This window comes from Ctenopharyngodon idella, chromosome 16, assembly GCF_019924925.1.
Source record: "Ctenopharyngodon idella isolate HZGC_01 chromosome 16, HZGC01, whole genome shotgun sequence".
Classification (NCBI taxonomy): domain Eukaryota; kingdom Metazoa; phylum Chordata; class Actinopteri; order Cypriniformes; family Xenocyprididae; genus Ctenopharyngodon; species Ctenopharyngodon idella.
The window spans coordinates 21,366,340-21,387,804 of record NC_067235.1 but is presented as its reverse complement, the minus strand read 5'-3'; the positions used below and the strand labels follow the sequence as shown (position 1 = coordinate 21,387,804).

Here is a 21,465-nt window from a genome sequence, read left to right as displayed (position 1 = left end):
TCTAATAGTTATTTATTTATTGGTGATGGTAGGGCACGTTAGTCACGTACACAACGTATAGTAGGCTACATAATCGTTCATAAGTGGTCAAACATGTAGAGTATACATTTAAACCATTAAAAATATGTAGCAAAAGAGGTTAACTTTGTTGAATTAATTTATTTCTAGAATAATTAGTGGGGGCCTGTATCTACACATCTGTATTTGTGGAATTAATGGTCATTCTTTGATTTATTAAACAATCCAGAATGCACTAAACACACTACTTCATTATAGAGAAACATAACAAATGAATGAAAATATATAATCATAAGCTGACCAAAAATAAATAAATAAATAAATAAATAAACTGAGTATATAATTCAGCAGCAAAAAGTATGCTAGCCTAATTCTTGAAAAAAAACTTTGCACAGTAATTTTATAAAATCTAAATGTTAATAAAAGTTTAAAATTACTATTTGTATTCTTATGAAATGGAAAAAAAATATTTATATTAGATTTATATATGTGAATGTAAAGAATTATATGTATTAATAATGTAAGATTAAAAGACGTTTATTTTAAATGTATTGTGCAGCTTTTTAATGGGGCAACAATATATGATAGATATGACAGAACAAAATAGGCTATTAATAATCTTTCAGTGTGCAAAACCATGATAATATGAAACGCTTCAAAAAAGCAGCACAAACTGCTTATGCACATCCCGGGTGCAGAATGACGTGCTTAAAGCAATATGGAGTCACAGCGCGTAGTTGCGCTGCGCATTGAAAAGTTCACGGCACAAAGAGAATACCTGTGTTTATCTGCATCTAACAGTTTATTAATCATATGTTTCTTCTCACTTTTAAATTCCAGTTATTGTGCGTGACGCCAATTCACAGTCCCTGTGTTGTGCGATCTAACAAACACCGTGTAGCCAGTATGATGTCATCGTTCAGAAACAGCAATAAACTCCAGCAAGATAGTCATTTTACGCAAATCCACAGCCCTTTATCTACATATCAAGTATTATAATGGGAACATACCGTGCTGACTGTCGTTACCGAACGTGACACACTGTTTGAGTGCTTAACAAAGAATGATTGACAGCTACAGACGAGTTTCCGTAAACTTAAATTTAACGATGTAAATATTCTTCTGTCCCTCACAGGAAGCTATGGAATAGCTTCAGATAACTTTGAATATAGTGCACGAAAACTTAATTGGTGCTAATCTAGTACTTTTGCTCTATGACTCCCACTTTTTCTGTATAAAAGAGCACAATTATCAGATGGTTATTTAAATATCGCGATAGGCCTAATTTCCATTTAATTGAGACTGTGGTGGGACAAATTAGAATGTGGCGGGCCGCCACAGTCTAATTAATGTATGGGAAACACTGGACCCTATATCTTTCCAAAATAACCAAGATTCCATTCTCCCCTCATCAGTGATTGTAGCCCCCATTCGCTGGAAAATCATGGAATAGATCCAATAGGCACAACAAACATCCCACACATCCTCCAACAATGTGGGATCCAATGGGTACGTACATCTCTCAGCTCTGGACATTCAGGTATTCAACGAACCACTGCCTTAATACGCAACTCATTCTGGTGGTCAAACTCAACTAAAGATTTTACCTATTTTGTCAAGTATTGTCCTGTATTTTATCAATATATTTCTAAATGTGTAAGCCTTTGGACTTAAAAGCCTTAATGGAGTTGTTTTGTGCATTCGGTAACACTTTATTTTAGGGTATTTTAACTAGTTGCTTATTAGCATGCATATTACTAGAATATTAGCTGCTTATTAGTAATTATTAAGAACATATTAATGCCTTATTCTGCATGACCTTATTCTACATTCTTAATCCTACCCAATACCTAAACTTAACAACTACCTTACTAACTATTAATAAGCAGTAAATTAGGAGTTTATTGAGGGAAAAGTCGTAGTTAATAGTGAATACATGTTCCCTATTCTAAAGTGTTACCGTGGATTCTCGTGATCGTAAATAAATGGAAGCAGGTGCAACTGAATAGATATGTGTTCTCTTTTTATGTCAATATAAATATCAGTTAGATTCAGCATGATTGATGTGCACTCCTGAAATAAATTAATAAATTACTGGTACTGTAACATTTTTTACTGTAAAACATTGTTCAAATATTGATGTTGGAATCGTAAGTCTTTAAGTAAAGGCCAAACGTTCGCAAGTTTGGATTGCTAAATCTTGAATGACTCAACTGTTGAATGAACAGAGTGTTGCGTCCAGCATGTTTACTTCGAACCGGAAGACGCTCCCACTTTTGACGCAAGGCCTCATGGGCTGTAGGAAACCTGTGGATAAAGAGCTATGCTTTCCACTAAAACTTTGTTAATTATTGCCAGTCTTATGGAGCTTTCTTTCCATTGCAATTGCGACTGTTTCTTGTTATGAACTTTTGCCCGTTTCTTGGATATCACATTTATTGGATTACTGTTTTTACCTTGGTTGCCTCTTTGGACTGTCTATTTTGTTCAATGAACTGAGCCTGTATCCTTGACCATCTCTTTGCCTGTTGATTTGAATTTGTTTCAATAAAACTTCTGCAAATGGATTCAAAACCAAGCCTGTCTGTTTCAACATTTCACTCAGTGACTTATTAATTGCTGACTGGAAAAGAATCTGGTGACCAAATTAAAGAAGAAAGATTTATGGGTGAGATATTGACAGTTCAGAAGGATGAAAACAGTGAGTGTAGTCTGTAAAAAAAACATTGTTTTCTTTTTCATAAAAATGTAAGCATATTTTGAGGAGCCCTTCTTGATCACTAGCCCCACTTCTCTGGTGAACAAACTCTTGACAGAACAGCTTTATTATGTAGAGGTTTAATAAGATCATCTATTTAAAATCAGGCATGGTATTTTGTGGCAAACAACAGTTCAGTTCAATGTCAAGTAATCTTAGAGACTGCAAGTCATTAATTAATATGTAATTTTCTTTCTATCTCCAATTAATGAATGCAAACCACCCTCCTTTGCTGAATTCGCTTCTTTATGGTCGTAGTGCTCTTTCAAACTGACTGAAAAGTAAAATTTAAAATATTTCCCGAGGACAAACCATCACATGCAAATGTGGTTACAGTGAGAGAAGCATTTTTGATTCATAATAGCAGCCTTCTTTAAAATGCCCAGTTAGTACAAACTCTTATATGAGTGTTACTCAGTTTCAAGGACGTTATAAATAAGCCACCGAAAAGTGCTGGTGAAACAAGGCAGAGTGTGACCTGTACTGCTAGTCTGCATCAAGGCCAAAGCCTTGAGAGAGGAGAAACGAGAAAAGAAGCTCTGTGCATTCAGATTGTTTATATTTTTGCCCTCATACACTAGTTCGTTCTCTCTTTATCTCACACAAATGCATATGAACAAACAAGCAAGCACACACACTTTTCATCGTAAATCTAAACAGGAATAAATGTAGCTACCCTGTGACTGAAAAAGTGATATGAATAGCATGTGTCAAAGAGTATGTCACTGTTAAGTGAAGCTTTATTATTTTTCCATTCCAAAAACTGGATTACACGAAAATCTGTTCTTGTATCCTGATTTGATGCCACAATTCTTTGGTGGATTCTTTATGATTCATGGGTGGTGTAGTTATTCCCCTGGCTATTAAATTTGTTTTAGCCTATTTTTTTAAATAAGTTTAAATTACTGATGACTTCAACAAAAGCATAAACCATCAATTAGTAACCTCAGAGCTCATGGTAGGTCTAAAAAACTTCTATAGATGTAATTTCCTTAATGAAGGAAAATGAATGGGATTTTTTACTTTTACCAGAACAAGAGTGTTGCACACTACAGTAGTCTCGTCATACTGGAATTTCCAACTTCGATACGATAAAAATATCGATATTCGATACCAAATTCGACACCACAGTGAAAATTGCCATATATACCGCCATACAGATCATTTATCTCATATTTTTTTGATAATTTGGGTAATTTTGTTGCAATAGCTTACACAACAGCACAAGGAGGCTTTATTTGATTCATTGACCTAAATTTACAACAAAAAAAAAAGACAAGTAAACAGTCAGTAATAAAATAAAAACAAATAAACAAATTGTAAACGATAGCACAAATAGAATAAAGAGACAAATGAAGTAAACATGGCTTCATGTTTTTTCAGGTGGGTCTAACAGAAGTATTCAGGTAAGTAATCAAATGTAAAATAACAGTGGATAGTCTTCACTATGAAAATTAAATACAGATTTAATCCTTACAATTAAAGTTACAAACCTTATTCAGTCAAGAGCAGCGAGTGATTTTCTCTGTCTTTTGTTCTTTAACATAACAGACAGCAGCAGGTTTATTAGGCTGCTGTCACTTTAAGAGCTTATGCACAGATCCAATATACTGTTACACGACATGCGTTTTCTCAACTATTTCCATTCCAAAACTGACTATATTACCTGTATACTCTGCAAGACGGGCATTTTAAAAGAAGAGAAAAGAAAGAAGAGAGCAAGAACACGCAGCTGGTATCGGTGTATCGATATGGCAGAAAAGCAGTATCGTAACCGTTTCAGATATTTTAGAATCGATACATATCTAAATATCGATATTTTTGGCAACAAATCGTCACTCCGGTTGAAAGCAGAAATTCTGACAATATTCTAAATATTCTGATAATGACTGAATAGAAGGTGCACCATCACCAGGACTTTCCATCCCTTTCCCCATTTCTATCATTTCCTTAACAGGTCCAAGAAATGTAATGGGTCCTGTCTGATCTAATAATCATGGCAGAGCTGAATGTTTGGTGAAATAAAAAAGAAGTTTTTTGTCTGTGGGGAAAAAAAAAAAAAAAAGATTACCCCCACCATATTTTCCTGCAACTACTAGAGCTTGTAGTAATTACTTTAATGATGTCCCTGCGTCTCAGCCGCCGTGCCACGAGCAATAGAAAGCCGACCACAAAATAAAAGTTCAATGAAGGCACATGGAAGACACAATCATCTCATTAAATGACACAGAAAGTATAGAAGGAAATAAGGCTGTTCCTCATACTTTCAATGCAAAAAACCTATTAGAGGGGTAATATTTTATAGGACTCTATGTGTGCAAGGAAATAGAGGATGTCGAATACTTGCAAAGCTGTAAATTACTTGCAGACATTTTAAAATGTGCCAGTAGTAGGTTTATTTAAGTGATAATGATCTAATTCTGTGTTCTCAATGCCAGATGTATGAGGATGTATCGTATTACGGCCGCCCATAGCAATGAATGCGACATCTCCAAAAATCGCAGCAGACACGGTCAGTGGAGAATTGCGCGGGGGCATTGATATCCACAGCTGTTCTGTTTCATATCAGCTAGCAGGGACAGAGATCCAGGGCTCACCCTCACTGGCTAACCCTTACCTCCACAAAAAATATGTAATTTGATTTCAATTGGTCCTGAAAGGTAGATGGCAGGCCTTGTTGCAACAACAATGACATCCACACGCTTCACCAGGTTTTCTCGTCGAGGGGCACTGCAGCGCTTTCATTATTTATATGTAATTTTTTATTTTTTTCAGAGCAAAAGAACTGCATTTTTTTGTTTTGGGCCTGGTTGGATCCCAGAATAGGCTCCAGGGTGGAGGGGGCGCAGGGTGTGTACAGGCACGTAGGTTTTTCGGCCAATCTGGGAATCATTTACTTACATTTTCCATCTGCATAATAAGCTGGGCAGCCAATGACGGTGCTGGCTGGCCGAAGAAAGGGTGGCATGCCTTCAGATTTAATGGGTGTGCAGAGGAAACTTCCAATGCTTTCTGACATCTCTCATAGCAAACTAAATGTGCTCTGGGTCAGGGAGTGTCTATTATGAAAATAAGAGACGAACAAGTCAATTATACTTCGCTGACTGCATTGCCAGGGGTCCTCATTAGAATGATCAGGAAGGTCCGTGCCGCTGCGCTCCTCTCCTCTGTGTAGCTCCTGATTAAGCTGTGGAGGAATGACAAGACCCTGTGCTTCTCTTTATCTTATGGAGTGCATCTATAAGAACGTGTTCATGGAGTGGAATCAAATAGACATACAAACAAATGTCATGAGGCCGTACAGGCGCAAGAACGCACACTGAGGGGGCAGCATCTCGAAAGCCGGTAAGAAACTGTTGACATGCTCGGATTAAAAAAAAAAAAAAAAAAAAAAAAAAAAAAAGTGTGAGACAAACTCCGAGGTCAGGAAGCTGATAGCGTCATGTATCACGGTGCATCCAGGAAATATTTTTGGCAGGGGATGTATGAAACTGTCATGCACAGACTGCATGAATGGCTTAGGGTGAGAGGGCGGGGCTATAGAATAGATCCAAACGAAAAGCCTGGGGTTCGTTGGGTGGATTGGTGTACAATCCTGCCCGCTTGGCTGGGCTGTTTCTCAGGACGAGGAGCCTGGGATCCACTGACAGTGACAGGATCTGTGGAGACAGGGTGCAGGGAATCTGGCTTGTTCTTCCTAGTGCTTGCATCTTGTGCAGCATGGCGAAGTCCAGCCACTAATTCAATTATTTGGGCATGTAAAAAGATAACTGCAAATATCCTGCCCCTCTACACATAAAAATATTTGGTAACACTTTACAGTAAGTTTCATTAGTTAAACATTAGTTAATGTATTAACTAACCATGAGCAATACATTTGTTACTGTATTTACTAATCTTCGTTAACGTTAGTTGAAAATACAGTTGTTCATTGTTTGTTCATGTTAGTTCACAGTGCATTAACTAATGTTAACAAAAATGTAATAATGTATTAGTAAATGTTGAAATTAACATCAACAACGATTAATAAATGCTGTATAAGTGCAGTTCATTATTAGTTCATGTTAATGTAGTTAACTAATGTTAACTAATGAATAAAGTGTTACCATAATCTCTACCTTTCAAAAGTTTGGAGTCTGTAATATTATTGTTTATATAAGACGTCCGTTATGCTCACCAAGGCTGTATTTATTTGATCAAAAATACAGTAAATAATGTAATCTTGTGAAATAATTTAAAATAATCGTTTTGTATTTTAATATATTTTAAAATTTTATTTATTCCTGTTATGGTAAAGCTAAATTTTTAACAGCCATTACTCTAGTTTTCAGCATCCCACAGTCCTTCAGAAATCATTCTAATATGCTGATTTGGTGCTCAAGAAACATTTCTTCTTGTTATCAATGTTGAAAACAGATTTGATGCTTAATATTGAATCAGGATTCTTTGACGAATAGAAAGTTCAAAAGGACAGCATTTAACTGAAATAGAAACCTTTTGTCTTAACTGACACCTTTGATGCATTCTTTTTAAATAAAAGCATTAACTTCTTTAAAAAAACAAAACAAAACCTTACTGAACCCAAACTTCTGAATGGTAGTGTAACAATCTAACAGAATATAAATACATATATTTGACTCATATTTCTTAAAAAAAAAAAAAAAAAAAATCTGTTATTCATATTTCTAAGGGCAAACTAAGGGGAAACACTGATACTACAGATACAAACTGACAGATACATGCTGTGATAATACAATCTTCCAATCTTCACATCTCTATACTTTTTATTTTTTTAATAAATTTTATTTTTTATATTTTTCACCTACCTCCCTTAGGTGCTCTTTGAAACATAGATGATTTAATGACATGTTATTTCCTAAATTTGTTCTGGCACCAAATACACTAATAAACACACTCTAAATTGACATTCCCTGAGGTATTCAAAAGGCCATGCTCTCATGTTACCTGAAGGGAGACTGAGAGACATAGTGAGCACACCAGAGTACATGCAGCAACATCCAGTGTTCATGTTAAAAGACAAAGCCCTCATCCCCCTTCCTGCTGTTGTGCAGACTTAATATAGCTCAAGGCTACACAAATTTACGTCTTGACCTCCTTAAGTTGCCAAATCATGCAGAATAAAAAAGCAATTTTTTCTGCTGCTGTCTGCCCTTATATGAGAATATTCTTGTTATTATAATTGGAAATTCAGTTCTTTCCCTCTAGTGTGCTTTTTAAAATATGAGCCAGCGTGTGCAACCAAACCAACTTTAACCAGCATTACAACCTGTGTCTCATCACGATAATTGGGTTTTTGAGTTGATTTGACTGGATGACAGCGATGCCTTGAAGATTCATCATGGCAGTCTTTTTAACCAACAGTGCGACTCAGGAGGAGGCATTTAATTAGGGAACTTAAAACAAGGTCAGTTTTTGGCAAATGTTTGCTTATCCACACATTCCTCCATAGCTAACCATCCCATTTGTTTTTAACATCATGCTAGTTTCTACAGCTGTTTTCATACTTAATCCAGGTTAAACTATAATAGAAAAAATACAAGATATTTAAGATGCATTTGTTAAAGGGTTAGTTCACCCAAAAATGAAAATTCTGTCATTTATTACTCCCCCTCATGTCGTTCCACACCCGTAAGACCTTTGTTCATCTTCGGAACACAAATTAAGATATTTTTGATAAAATCCGATGGCTCAGTAAGGCCTGCATCGCCAGCAATAACACTCCCTTTTTCAATGTCCAGAAAGCTAATAAAAACATATTTAAAACAGTTCATGTGACTACAGTGGTTCAATCTTAATATTATAAAGCGACTAGAATACTTTTTGTGCGCCAAAAATAACAAAATAGCAACTTTATTCAACAATATCTAGTGATGGGCGATTTCAAAACAGTGCTTCATGAAGGATCGAAGCTTAACGAATCTTTTGTTTCGAATCAATGGTTCGGAGCATGTATCAAACTGCCAGAGTCACGTGAACTATTGAAATTTCGAAACACTTATGACGTGACGAAGCCTCGTTTACTGAAATCATTGGATTTTGGTGCTCTGAACCACTGATTCAAAACAAATGATTCGTAAAGCTTCGAAGCTTCAGTGTTTTGTAATCGCCCATCACTAGATATTGTGGAATAAAGTCGCTACTTTGTTATTTTTGGTGCACAAAAAGTATTCTCGTCACTTTATAATATTAAAGTTGAACCACTGTGGCGGTCACATGAACTGTTTTAAATATGTTTTTAGTAGCTTTATGGACATTGAAAAAGGAAGTGTTATTGCTGGCCCCACTGAGCCATCGGATGTTATCAAAAATATCTTAATTTGTGTTCCGAAGATGAACGAAGGTCTTACGGGTGTGGAACGACATGAGGGTGAGTAATTAATGACATAATTTTCAATTTTGTGTGAACTAACCCTTTAATAAAAATGCATCTTAAACAAGACTGACTTTCTTAAAAACCTTTTCAAGTGAGTCAGTAGAATTAAACTTTGATTTATTTTTTATAAAAATAATGCAGGCAAATTTGCAGACATTTCTTTAAGACATTAGTTTACTAAAAATGTACCAAATTACAAAGAAATTCAATTTCTGAAATTACTAGCATACATTCTGAAATTAGTCTAGCAATTATTAATGAGAATCAATTATTGAGAAGAAATATTGAAATCAGAAATATTATTTAAAACCTATAGGGTTACACCGATAATAAAAATTTGGCCGATACTGATAAGTCTAACATTTTCATGTAATGGATAACCAATAACCAATAAATGGCCAATATTAAAATGATGATTTAAATGACTAATAAATGCTTCAAGTGAATTTGCACATCACAACATGTACAGGTTGAACAATGCTTGTTAATTTTGAGATTAGCTAAAGAGTTGCTTCCTATAGTTGTCTAATAAAGCCGGCATTTTATATTACGAATACTGTTGGCTCATGGAAAAATTGTTTTTGCTCCTCTTTTGTAAGTCGCTTTTGAAGAAAGTATGTGCTAAATGCATAAATGGAAATGTAATCGATGATTAATGATAATGTCTTCCAATAACATTATGATACTGATTTAACATGCATCGCTATTAAAATCTTCAAAAGATTACAGCATTAAACAACAGGAACTAAAAAAGCAAAACAATGCAATAAGTACAGGAAAATTGTGCCTGTTAACACATGCTGCTTGACCTATGCGAGAATGAAATTACTAGTAGTAGTAGTAGTAGTAGTAGTAGTAGTCGTCGTTTCCTGTTGTTACAAATGGTCTGATAGGAAATAATAAGATATAAGATAACGTCCATTGCATTTATTTGTGCCTCAGGGGTCAGATATGCCTCTCTAGGTCATGACTTATCTAATGACGTTCTTCGAAGACCATCTTTTATCCTCCACCTACGCTCACGTTCACACCTCACAAAACAGAAAAGCAACCTGGAGGGGAATTGTACAGCGTTCATAATTTCACAAGAGCAGAGATGTCACTGTGAGAGGAGAGGGATAAACAATAATCTTTCTAATGCAGAGGATCCACAGCAGCCTAACTATTCTGGAGTCACTCCAGGCCAGTGCGTTGTCCCTGTCTGCACAGTCATCTCAAGCTGGGCACAGAATGTTACAGATGGAGATCCATCACTGATGCAGCAGAGTTTACAACACCCAGAGCAGCGATAAATGCGAAGAGGAGACCAAACCAATGAGAAGAGGGAGAACAGTTCTCTGTGCATCAAAGGACATAATTAGGAAGCAGCTAGGGCACTTTGAAAGAGAGAAGTCGTGTGTCTGCTGATTTCCCCTGCAGTTATTTTACAAACAAAATGTCCATGATCAAGTTAAAAATGTTACAATGTCTGAACACTTACATTCAGAAGAATTGAATCCCTGATATATCAATTTGGTCCTCTGTAAGTAAGACTGAAGATGAATGTAATACTTTCTAACCTCAAATAACTCAGTCAAAGCCATTTTAATATTGTTGACTTATTGACTTACAAAGTTCCAGTTTCAACCAACCCTATTTACTTATATTATTAAATGTAATTTTGCCCAAGGAAATCTATAAACTATCTATATCTATAAATCTAAAAGAAGTCTTCTCATTGCTGCTGGCATTTAGCTCTCACCCCTGTGAGGGTTCAGTGAGTTTAGGAATATGTAAGGCTTTAACCTTGTGAATTTCACATGCGTTTGTAGTCTTGTGTTTTTAGCTGCATATTTGTAAGATTTACTTATAGGAAAGATATCTGATCCAATGTCAGGATTTAAGATTATTTACTGTCTCACAAACTAGTGTTGGACATCATTACCAGATTTGTATAAGTTCTGGCATATGCACTACCTAAAAGTATGGGGCCAGTAAGACTCTTAGGCCTGGTTTCACAGACAGGGCTTAGACTGGATTAGGCCTTAGTTCAATTAGGGCATTTGAGTAGCTTTTATAAACATGCCTTAACATTAATGGTGTGCATCTTGAGACAAAACAATGGCAGTGACATTTTAAGATATGTCAGTGCAAGTTGCTTTAAAACAGCTAGTCTGGGACTAGCTTAAGTCTTGTCTGTGAAACCGGGGGTTAATGTTTTTAAAAGAAATCTCTTATCCTCACAAAGGCTGCGCTTATTTGATTTAAAAAAAAAAAAAAAAAAAAAAAAAGTAACAATTTTAAAAGTGAAATAAAATATAAATAAATTTCTCATCAAATTATTTCCCTCCCTCTGTCCCTGACAAGAAGCAAACACTTCAAGCTCTTTACTTTTTGTAATTTGATTATAACTTTGTTCGATTCCAGAAATAATAAATGCAAAACATTTTAACACCAATGCCTACCATAAGGTGGATGAACAAAAACACAGCCTTGCCAGCCAGAAAGGATAAGGAAGATGGTACAAAAGATAGCAGAGTGTACTTAAAAAAGGGCCAAGGCTTAAACTAGTGGCTCTCCTGAACTATAACTGAATCAGAACAGCTCGTAAAATAAAATAGCATTGGCTTTGCTTTTGGCAGCCTTGGGGAGAATTTTTTTTTCTCCCTAAGGCTGACAATAAAGCCAAAGCCACACTTTAAAAAAAATGCTGGGTTAAAAACAACCCAAGTTGGGTTGAAAATGGAACCCAGCGGTTGGGTTAAATGTTTGCCCAACATGCTAGGTAGTTTTATTTAACCCAACTGTTGTTTAAAAATTACTATTGTATATGGCTGGCTTAAAATGAACCCAAAATCAGACACATAATTACTAGAGACAAAAATAGTCATCAAAAGGTGAAAATTTATTAATAAGCAATTTAATGTTATTGTAATAAAAATAAATTATATGTTATAATAATAAATGTTATAATAATAAATGTTTATTGTTTGATTATTCATTAAACTTATTAATAAATGTTCATTTATTAAACATATTAATAAATGTTAATTTCCAACATATCTTGGGTACATTTTAAGCAAGCAATACAGAAATTTGTAAACAAAAGTTGATTTAAATAAAACTACCCAGCAGGTTGGGCAAACATTTAACCCAACCGCTGGGTTAAAACAACCTAATCACTGGGTTTGTCCATTTTCATATTAAAAGTATGTGTTTAAACTGTAATGTAATAAACTCTCTCTCTCTCTCACACACACACACACACATACATATATATATATATATAGTTTATTACATTAGACATTATGCTGACATTTGGGGGTAGATGGTGTATAGGACTTGTTCATTACAACATTCAACTCCATTTACCCTCCTAAACTGCAAATGCAAAGGTGTTGAAAAGGTGCTTCCTCATCAACAAACTAATTTACAAACCAAGTCTTTGTTCATGACTGTATTTACTACATAACGGAAGTATTTATCCAGCTACATGGTTGCGGTCGAATGATCCTGTGTGGAAAGCTGTCTGGTCCAGATTCTTTCTAGCCATTTAACTCTGCTAATGGCCTCTCTGCTGCACCAAATGGCCCTTCTCTCCGCTCCGCCACACAGTCGTCAAACTGATATGCCCTAATGTAAATATTTGGACCTGTAACCCCACCCCCTCCAAAGGACAGAAGAGGAGCTGTTTAATTGATATACTGCACACTCAAATGGGTTTAACTTCTAGGAGAAGAGGTGAGTGTCAGGAGCAGAACAAAAGATCACACCAGAACAGTCCTCTTAAGTGCTGGTGTTATGTATAGTGACCTATGTGGGAATATCTATCTTTCTACTCCTCTAGATCACAAGATAATATGACCTGGTTCATCCCTGAATGGTTCAACTCACAGACAGGGCAAAACAAACAAGTGACAGTGAAAGAATGATGGTAGGAAGGGTGAAAAAAGCCTACTTAAAAACATAGACCAACCTCTTCATAAGGCACTACTGTTATTTCCACTTGTGAAGCTTCAAAAAATTACATTTCTGTTGTAAAAGCTTTGAGAGCTGTTCTACAGTCCTAGACAGAGAATGAAACATGAGAGACAGACAAATGTTCAGTTGCTGTTTTTCTATGATGGAATTTAACATGATATTGAACTTGAACTTCTCCTTTATTACTTCAAAATACAGTAGCCTAAAAGTTTAGGACACTTAAGCCACAATTAAAACATAAATTAGGTTTAAAATTATGAAGCATTAGATATGTTGTTCAAAACGAAGACAGGAATATTAAGAACATTAATATTTGTGCTGCTAAATATTAAGAAATACTAAGCAGCACAACTCTTTTCAACATTAATAAGAAATTTTTGAGCACAAAATCAGCATATGAAAATGATTTCTGAAGGATCATGTGATACTGAAGACTGGAGTAATGGCTGCTGAAAATTCAGCTTTGCCATCACAGCAATAATTTTAAAATATAATGCATTAGAAAACATTACTTTAAGTTGTAATAATCACAATATTACTATTTCACTGTATTTTTGATCAAATAAACTTACACACAAACACACATTGTTACAAACAGTGCACTGATGTAAGGATTGTGGTCATTTTATGAATTGCAGGGTATATTTTTTCCAATTCCATGTTAAAGATCAAAAAGTGCCATGAATATAGCCCACAGACACACATAGTGTGCATATTAAACACGTCCTCTGGGTAATCTAGGTCAAAGTGTCAGGAGTCTCATTGAGGCGTGTGTCTCTGGATTGTCTTCACACCTCTCTGTGCTCGGGCTAATGGACTATAATTAGCAAATTTACTGGTCAGTAATTCAATTTTGATTGTTTTTTCCCTCTCTTTGCTCCAGTGAATTTTGGAGCTCTCACCCTGCACTAAGTGTCAAGTCCAATCAACCTGGTGTGAGACGAGACCCAATTAGCACTATGAGGCGATCCCTCAGAAAAAAGGGGGCCTAAAGGGGACATGTCCCGGGGACATAATTGAATGAGACACCAGCTTTCATTTGGGTCTATACATTAGGAAAGCTGGACTGCACATGGTTAGTCCAAAATTGTTGTTTTTGAGTGTTTTATTAACAAAAAATAGATTAAAAAAAACATTTATAATTTATCACTTAACAGACACTTTTATCTAATGCAACGTACAGTACACCAGTCACATTGGTGACTGAGCGACTTCTTGGGATGAAAAATCTTTCCTGGTGCTGGATTACTGTTAGAAATAAATAAAATGCCCTGCTCAAGCTCTATGAGACAGAACATACAAATGAAAAAGTTACGTTTACTCAAAGAATACCACCATCCTACCATGTACTATATTCTCCTTTACCTGCTAAGTGTTACAGGCACTGAGGCAATCATCTCCTCTCCTCAGTCTATTATTCTAACAATCTTCATTGCAGTGTTGAGTGACTATAAGGAAGACCTTCAGATCCGATTACCTCAGAACAGTCCACAATGAAAGCCTGAACTTCTAACCTGATATGATTCTCCCGGCTAGTATTAATAGGACACCAGAATTCCAACCCGCATCCAACCAGCCCAGCGTATTAGCACCATTCAGACCCAATAACTTGCAGTCTCTGTAGCTGGGTCTATCACATGGACTTTACTTAAATGTGAGATGGCACTGCTGGGCCAAAGACCTGCCTCAGTTTACCAGTGCCTGAGGTCATGGCCTGTGATATCTCTGTCCAGTCCTGTTGCCCCAGGTCATCTTTAGCTGGACGACCCAGAAACGAGCAACCAACTACTCTATCACACATCCCCCTCTGGAAAAGCCGGTGGGTGTCACCAATGGTGCTTGCGAATGAACTCCTCAGAGGAGCAAAAAAGAACTTAGTGGTCAGCCACAAAAGAAAAGACTATATGGTGAACTTACACTCTTATTTATTGGAAAAACCTGATGAAGGTGGATTATATATCTGGTCTACTAGTCCTCAGGATAAACTTTAAGGAGGCAAAAGGTACTGTAGAGAATAACAATCTTACCAACAAGCAGAATTATAATTGATATAAGAATAACTGCAGCAGAACAAGAGCTGTTTTCCCACATGCAGCATTAGAGGAAGCTGAGATGTACTGTATCTTTGAGCCCAATGGCTCCGCCCACTTAGAAACCAAAGGCAATAGAAATTAGGGCCACACCATCATGGTACAGTCAGTGTAATATAGGAACAAGTAAGTACACAGAGAACAACCAGTACATTTGCTATGTACATACAGAACTTGAAAAATAAGCAAATCATAAAATGTAGACTAGTTTTGGGTGGGGGAGATCAAAGATATTTAAAAGCATTATTTAAGATTATATTATTATTTCAGCTCATAACACTTAATATTCTCACACCAGAGATCAATATATTTTTTTAAGGCATGAAATGGAGTTTGTGATAGTCTTTTTGTCTCTAATGTGACTTACACTAATGAGCCAAAACATTATGACCAGTCACAGGTGAAGCAAATATCATTGAGCATCTTCTAACAAGGCCACATATTAAGGTCTGGGTAGATTAGATGGTAAGCAAACAATCGGTTCTTGTAATCAGCGTTTTAGATGTAGGATAAATCGGCAGGAATAAAGATCTGAGTGACTTTGACAAGGGCCAAATTGTTATGGCAAGGCGACTGGGTCAGAGTATCTCCGAAATGGCAAGGCCTGTGGGTTGCACCCGGTCAGCAGTGGTGAGAATTTACCAATAGTGGTCCGAGAGGGACAAACTGGTAAGAGGATGTTGGGCACCTGTGACTCATTGATGCACAAGGGCAACAAAGGCTATCCTGTCCGGTTCTAGCCAACAGAAGGTCTACTCTGACACAAGTCACACAAAATTTTAATGATGATTATGGCAGGAATAATCACAACACAGTGCATCGCACTCTACTGCGTATGGGGCTGCATAACCACAGACCAATCAGAGTGCCTATGCGCCTACAATCGGCACATTAGCGTCTGAACTGGACCTTGAAGCAATGGCAGAAGGTCGCCTGGTCCGATGAGTCCCATTTTCTTTTACATCACATGGACGGCTGTCTATGCGTGTACCATTTACTTGTGGAAGTGATAGTACCAGGATGCACTGTGGGATGACGACAAGCCAGTGGAGGGAGTGTGATGCTCTGGGCAATGTTCTGCTGGGAAACTCTGGGTCCGGCCATTCATGTGGATGTAAATTTGACTCATGCTACCTACCTAAACATTGTTGCAGACCAGGTACACCCCTCATGACAATGATGTTCCCTGGTGGAAGTGGCCTCTTTCAGCAAGATAATGCACCCCGCCACACTGCACACATTGTTTAGCAATGGTTTGAGGAACATCATGAACAGTTCAAGGTGTTGCCCTGGCCTCTAAATTCCACAGATCTCTCTCAATACAATTGAGCTTCTGTGGGATGTGATGGACCTACAAGTTCAATCCACAGCAGCTCCACCTCACTTGAGGTGGCTTTCAGGACTTGAAGGATCTGCTGCTAACGTCATGGTGCCAGATACCACAGGACACCTTCAGGGGTCTTGTAGAGTCCATGCCTTGGTGAGTTGGCACTGTTTTGGCAGCATGCGGCGGACCAACAGCATATTAGTCAGGTGGTCATAATGTTTTGGCTCATCAGTATATATCTGAGTGTAAATTCTTCTTAAACAAGAAAAAAAAATGTAGGGCAGGATTTGATTTTGTCCATTGGGAATTGATTGGATTATTGTGGTTTGCTATGGCTGTGATCTCACATGTGAGTGAAAGGTTAGTGAAAAGATCATTTATAATAAATGCTGCAATATTCCTTTAAGAAAAATAAGAAGTGCCAGTTTTAATTTCATGGTGACTTTAAACTGTTCACATTATTATTTTTTACAAAATGTACTATCATAATACAATAAGATGATGAACATCAGTGTCTCTTTTATTCCCTAAAATTAATAAATAAAAGCAAGTAATAGAGTATTTGTGTAGATCATCATCTCCTTTTATTATGATTGTTTAATCATTTCACGCACCTAAAGAATTTTTATAACACCAACTAAAAAGAAAGAGATATATTGTATGACCAAGTCCCTGCTGAATCCTAGGACTAGTCTTTTATCTAATTGGATTACTTTTATTACCACACATTGTTGACCATTTCATCCTCTTCTTTTGGATCTTTCAGCCTTTTCTTGTCTAAGGTGATGATTGGAGGTGTGTGGTGCCAAAGCTTGTGCCATTCAGTGATCTGAAACTGGAGCATAAGAAAATAATTGTGTTAAACAAAAACTCAGCTAGTACACATGCCTCTCTGGTAACATCTCAACAGCATTAAACCACCGTTTCACAGAGAAACCACAATCACACACACACATACACATACTCTCCACCAATAGGCCTCTGCAATTCTGATATTATGCACCTATACAAGTCTATTATCGTTATGACAGCCTGGTGATCTCGGGGGCCTATTTCAATTAAGCCGCTGGCTGTTTACAGGTATTGTGCTGGACTTGTTGTACCCATGCAGCCAGCGCTCTTGGCTATTGTGCCAGGCCACAATGGTTAATGAGCTATCTACCCATGAGGACCAAGCAGAACAAATAGACAATGTGCTCTTCCCTCCTACAAAACTCTCTTGTCTAACACATACACACAGACAATACACTCCACCTCTGCCACCGAACACACCAATCCAAGACCGACTACTGTAAATATAGGCCACTGCGAGTTCTCTCCTTTGATCTCTGTTTGCATTTCAACATCAAATGAGCTGACCTAACCTTCTCCTTGGGCCATTTAAATGATAATGTGTAGCAGGGACTGGTTTGGGCAGCCATTCATCTCAAGGTCAAGAGGGCGATCAGACGTGCTCTCTCTGGGTTAGCGCAAGACAACAAATGTGTTTTTAACCAACCAAATGCACACTGGAGTGCAGGTTTGCCACTGTTTGATTGCATAAGAGATGTTGTGGCCGGAACTGGTCAACAAATGAAATGATTGACAGGTGATGAACCAAAGCTTAAAGGGACAGTTCACCCAAAAATTAAATTATCCCATGATTTACTCACCCTCAAGCCATCCTAGGTGTATATAACCATCTTCTTTTAGACAAACACAAAGTTATGTGAAAAAATATCCTGGCTCTTCCAAGCTTTATAAATGGTAGTAAATGACGCTCCTGATTTTGATGTCTTAAAAAAAAAAAAAAAAAAAAGTGCATCCATCCATCATAAAAGATATCCACATGGCTCCAGGGGGTTAATAAAAACCTTCTCAAGAGAAGCGATGGATTTTTATACGTATATATTTTATAAGTAAAATATCCATATTTAAATCTTTATAAACTAAATAACTAGCTTCCGGCAGACGGCCTAAGCAAATTGACTTGAAAAAGATTAACCTCTGATATGACGCATGACGCACGACGCACTGACGAACGCGGAAGCGCAAAGGATAGAGCAAAACAAAACACTGATCACGAATTAGTCTAAAAAGAGAATTTTTAAAAGAGAAATATCAGAGGATTTCAATAAAAGAGTAGAGGAGCTTGAGTTTGTTGCCCAGCCCTATTTGATAGAACCGCGAGAGGCGACTAAACTTACACTACTCCCACGTCATACATTGTGTCAGAAGTTACTCTTTTGACGCAAATCGATTTGCGTAGGCTGTCTGCTGGAAGCTAGTTATTTTAGATTATAAAGTTTTAAATATGGATATTTTTCTTACAAAAACCCATCGCTTCGCTTCAGAAGGCCTTTATTAACCCCCTGGACTAGTATGGATTACTTTTATGATGGATGGATGCACTTCAAAATCAGGAGTGCTATTCAGTGCCATTACAAAGCTTGGAAGAGCAAGGATATTTCTTAATATAACTCTGTGTTCGTCTGAAAGAACATAGTCATATACACCTAGGATGGCTTGAGGGTGAGTAAATCATGGGATAATTTTCAATTTTGGGTGAACTATCCCTTTAACTTAGGTTTCAATCACAGTAGAAATAAACAGTGTGCTGCATACATCATAACTTGCAAACACAATAAAACAATTAAACAATTCAAAACATTTTATACTTGAACAGACAAGCAAATGGAAGCCTGCTGCCACCGCAGTATAAAAAAGACAATCATGAAAAAGTTAAAATAATAAATAGTTACATTTTGATATAAAGTCAGTCGTATTTATTAGAAACAAAGTAGAAATTACAAAAAATGCTGCATTGCAAGATTTAAGAGATGTAACTGCGATTGCGAGAAATAGTCGAAATTAAGAGAAAATAAACTGCAACAGATATATAGTCACATTGTGAGAAAGAATTTTGTGAAACATGACAACACAATTGCAAGATATAAAGATGTATAAGAGATATATAGTCGCAATTATGAGAAACAGTAGAAATGATGAGAGTAAAAATTAAGAAACATCACCCTGCTTGATATAAATACGCAATTGCGAGATATAAAAGGCCCGGTTTCACAGACAGGGTTTAGCCTAAGCCAGGATTAGGCCTTAGTTAGTTCAATAAGGGCATTTAAGTAGCTTTTATAAACGTTCACTAAAAAAAAAAAAAATAAAAAAAAAAAACACACACATTACTGGTGTGCATCTTGAGACAAAACAATGGCACTGACATATTTTAAGATATGTCAGGCCCAGTACAAGTTGCTTTCAGTTAAAACAGCTCAAACATGCATTTTAGTCTAGGACTAGTTTAAGCTCTGTCTGTGAAACCATGGGATAAAGTTATATTACAAGACAAAATGACAAGAAACATTCAAAATTACAAGAAAAAGTTAAATTACGAAAAATTAAAAATTGAAAAATACCACACTGCCTGATATAAATACACAATTAAGAGATATAAAAATCATATTATGAGACAAAGTCACATTGGAAGATTAGATTTTCGCAATTATGAGAAATAAAGTGCAATTGTCTGTTATATAAAGTCTTTTCTCTCTGAGGCATAAGCAGGCTTTCGTACAAACAAGCTAGACCAGCCAAGTTACAAGTACTACAAGCCCTTTAGAAATAGAGCATTACCAATGTTCATATTCATAGCTATAACTGAATGTCATACACAGACTGGCACTATTATCAAATGAACATAAACGCAAATACACAAAGATTCACATTCTTCCCAAAGCGTTTGTGAGTGGCCCGTCGGGTAGGTGACATCTCATGACTCACGCTACAACAGAGTGAATATACAGGCAGCCAGAGCGAATCCAGTCACCCCTTGAGCAGCAGGTAAGGAGATAAAATGCTGGACGGATTTACATGCCACAAGTGATGCAGAGAAAGAGCCACCTCGCTCCACACTGCCACATCAAAGCTGGCCAGGTTATTAACGGGGCATGAAGAGCACTGGAGACCTCACTCGTATCACACACATCACATCTCAGCACGATTCAAAATGGACAACACACACACACAATATTTTAAATGTCTAATTCGGACATTAATGTGAGGCCCTGACCACTGTCAATGCCTCTCACAATTCATTAAGCAACTTATTGGGCAAAAGATTCAAAATGCATGTTAATTTAATGGGGTTTCTTGTTAGGGGGAAATTATATTAAAAAAGCTTTGATGTTCACAAAACTTGGCAGTCAATCATTTTGCACTGAATTACAGCTTTAATGAAGAATGGAGAAACAATGAGGGATGCTATTGTTTCTAACACATGCATGTTAATGCCCTCCATTAGAATGCATGTAATCGTTTCAAAAACCATTAAAGCGGACCGGCTCGTGTTCGGTACAGGTGATTTCTGCGCCCTTTGTCTTTTAATCTGCTTTAAGGTTAACGTGATCATGTACATCCAAAACTGTGTGATACAAAGCTAGATCAGTCCAACCATCCCACTTGGTTGCAGTCATTTCAAAAATAAAACAAGGCCTTTAAGAGCACGTTCACACCAAGAACGATAACTATAACTACAATATAGCTGCAAGCAGCAATTAAGGGGCCAAGCACAAAAAAGGCACAACAAGACATGCCAGCGCAGCTGGGAGCATCAGACTGACTGCAACGAGCAATTAAAGACGTATTAAGATCAGGCAAAATGACTAAAAAAACCATACAGTTAATAATAATGATTTAATGATTTATCACTTTCAACCAATAGGTGGTGCTGTGACCAAATTGATGTGATACTGTCAGTGTGAGGTGACAATTACATATGCAAAGTTTGGTGTCAATATGCCAAAGCATTGCAGAGATACAGCTTCAAGAGTCGTTTTTGCATCATGCCTCAAATTTGTCGCTGCGGTATACGAACAATGTTTGACGAATCAACTTGAAATCCATAACTTTTTGTCTGCATGGTCTG

The 21,465-nt window shown here is 36.8% G+C and overlaps 1 long non-coding RNA gene across 1 annotated transcript in view; it reads right to left on the bottom strand.

The window, feature by feature from the left end:
* LOC127497540 (uncharacterized) overlaps nucleotides 1-21,465 on the bottom strand; it is a 35,286-nt gene that overhangs the window by 10,806 nt on the left and 3,015 nt on the right. The window contains exon 2 of the long non-coding RNA XR_007925576.1: nucleotides 17,270-17,382. This is a non-coding gene — a long non-coding RNA (uncharacterized LOC127497540). The remainder of the gene's footprint in view (nucleotides 1-17,269; nucleotides 17,383-21,465) is intronic.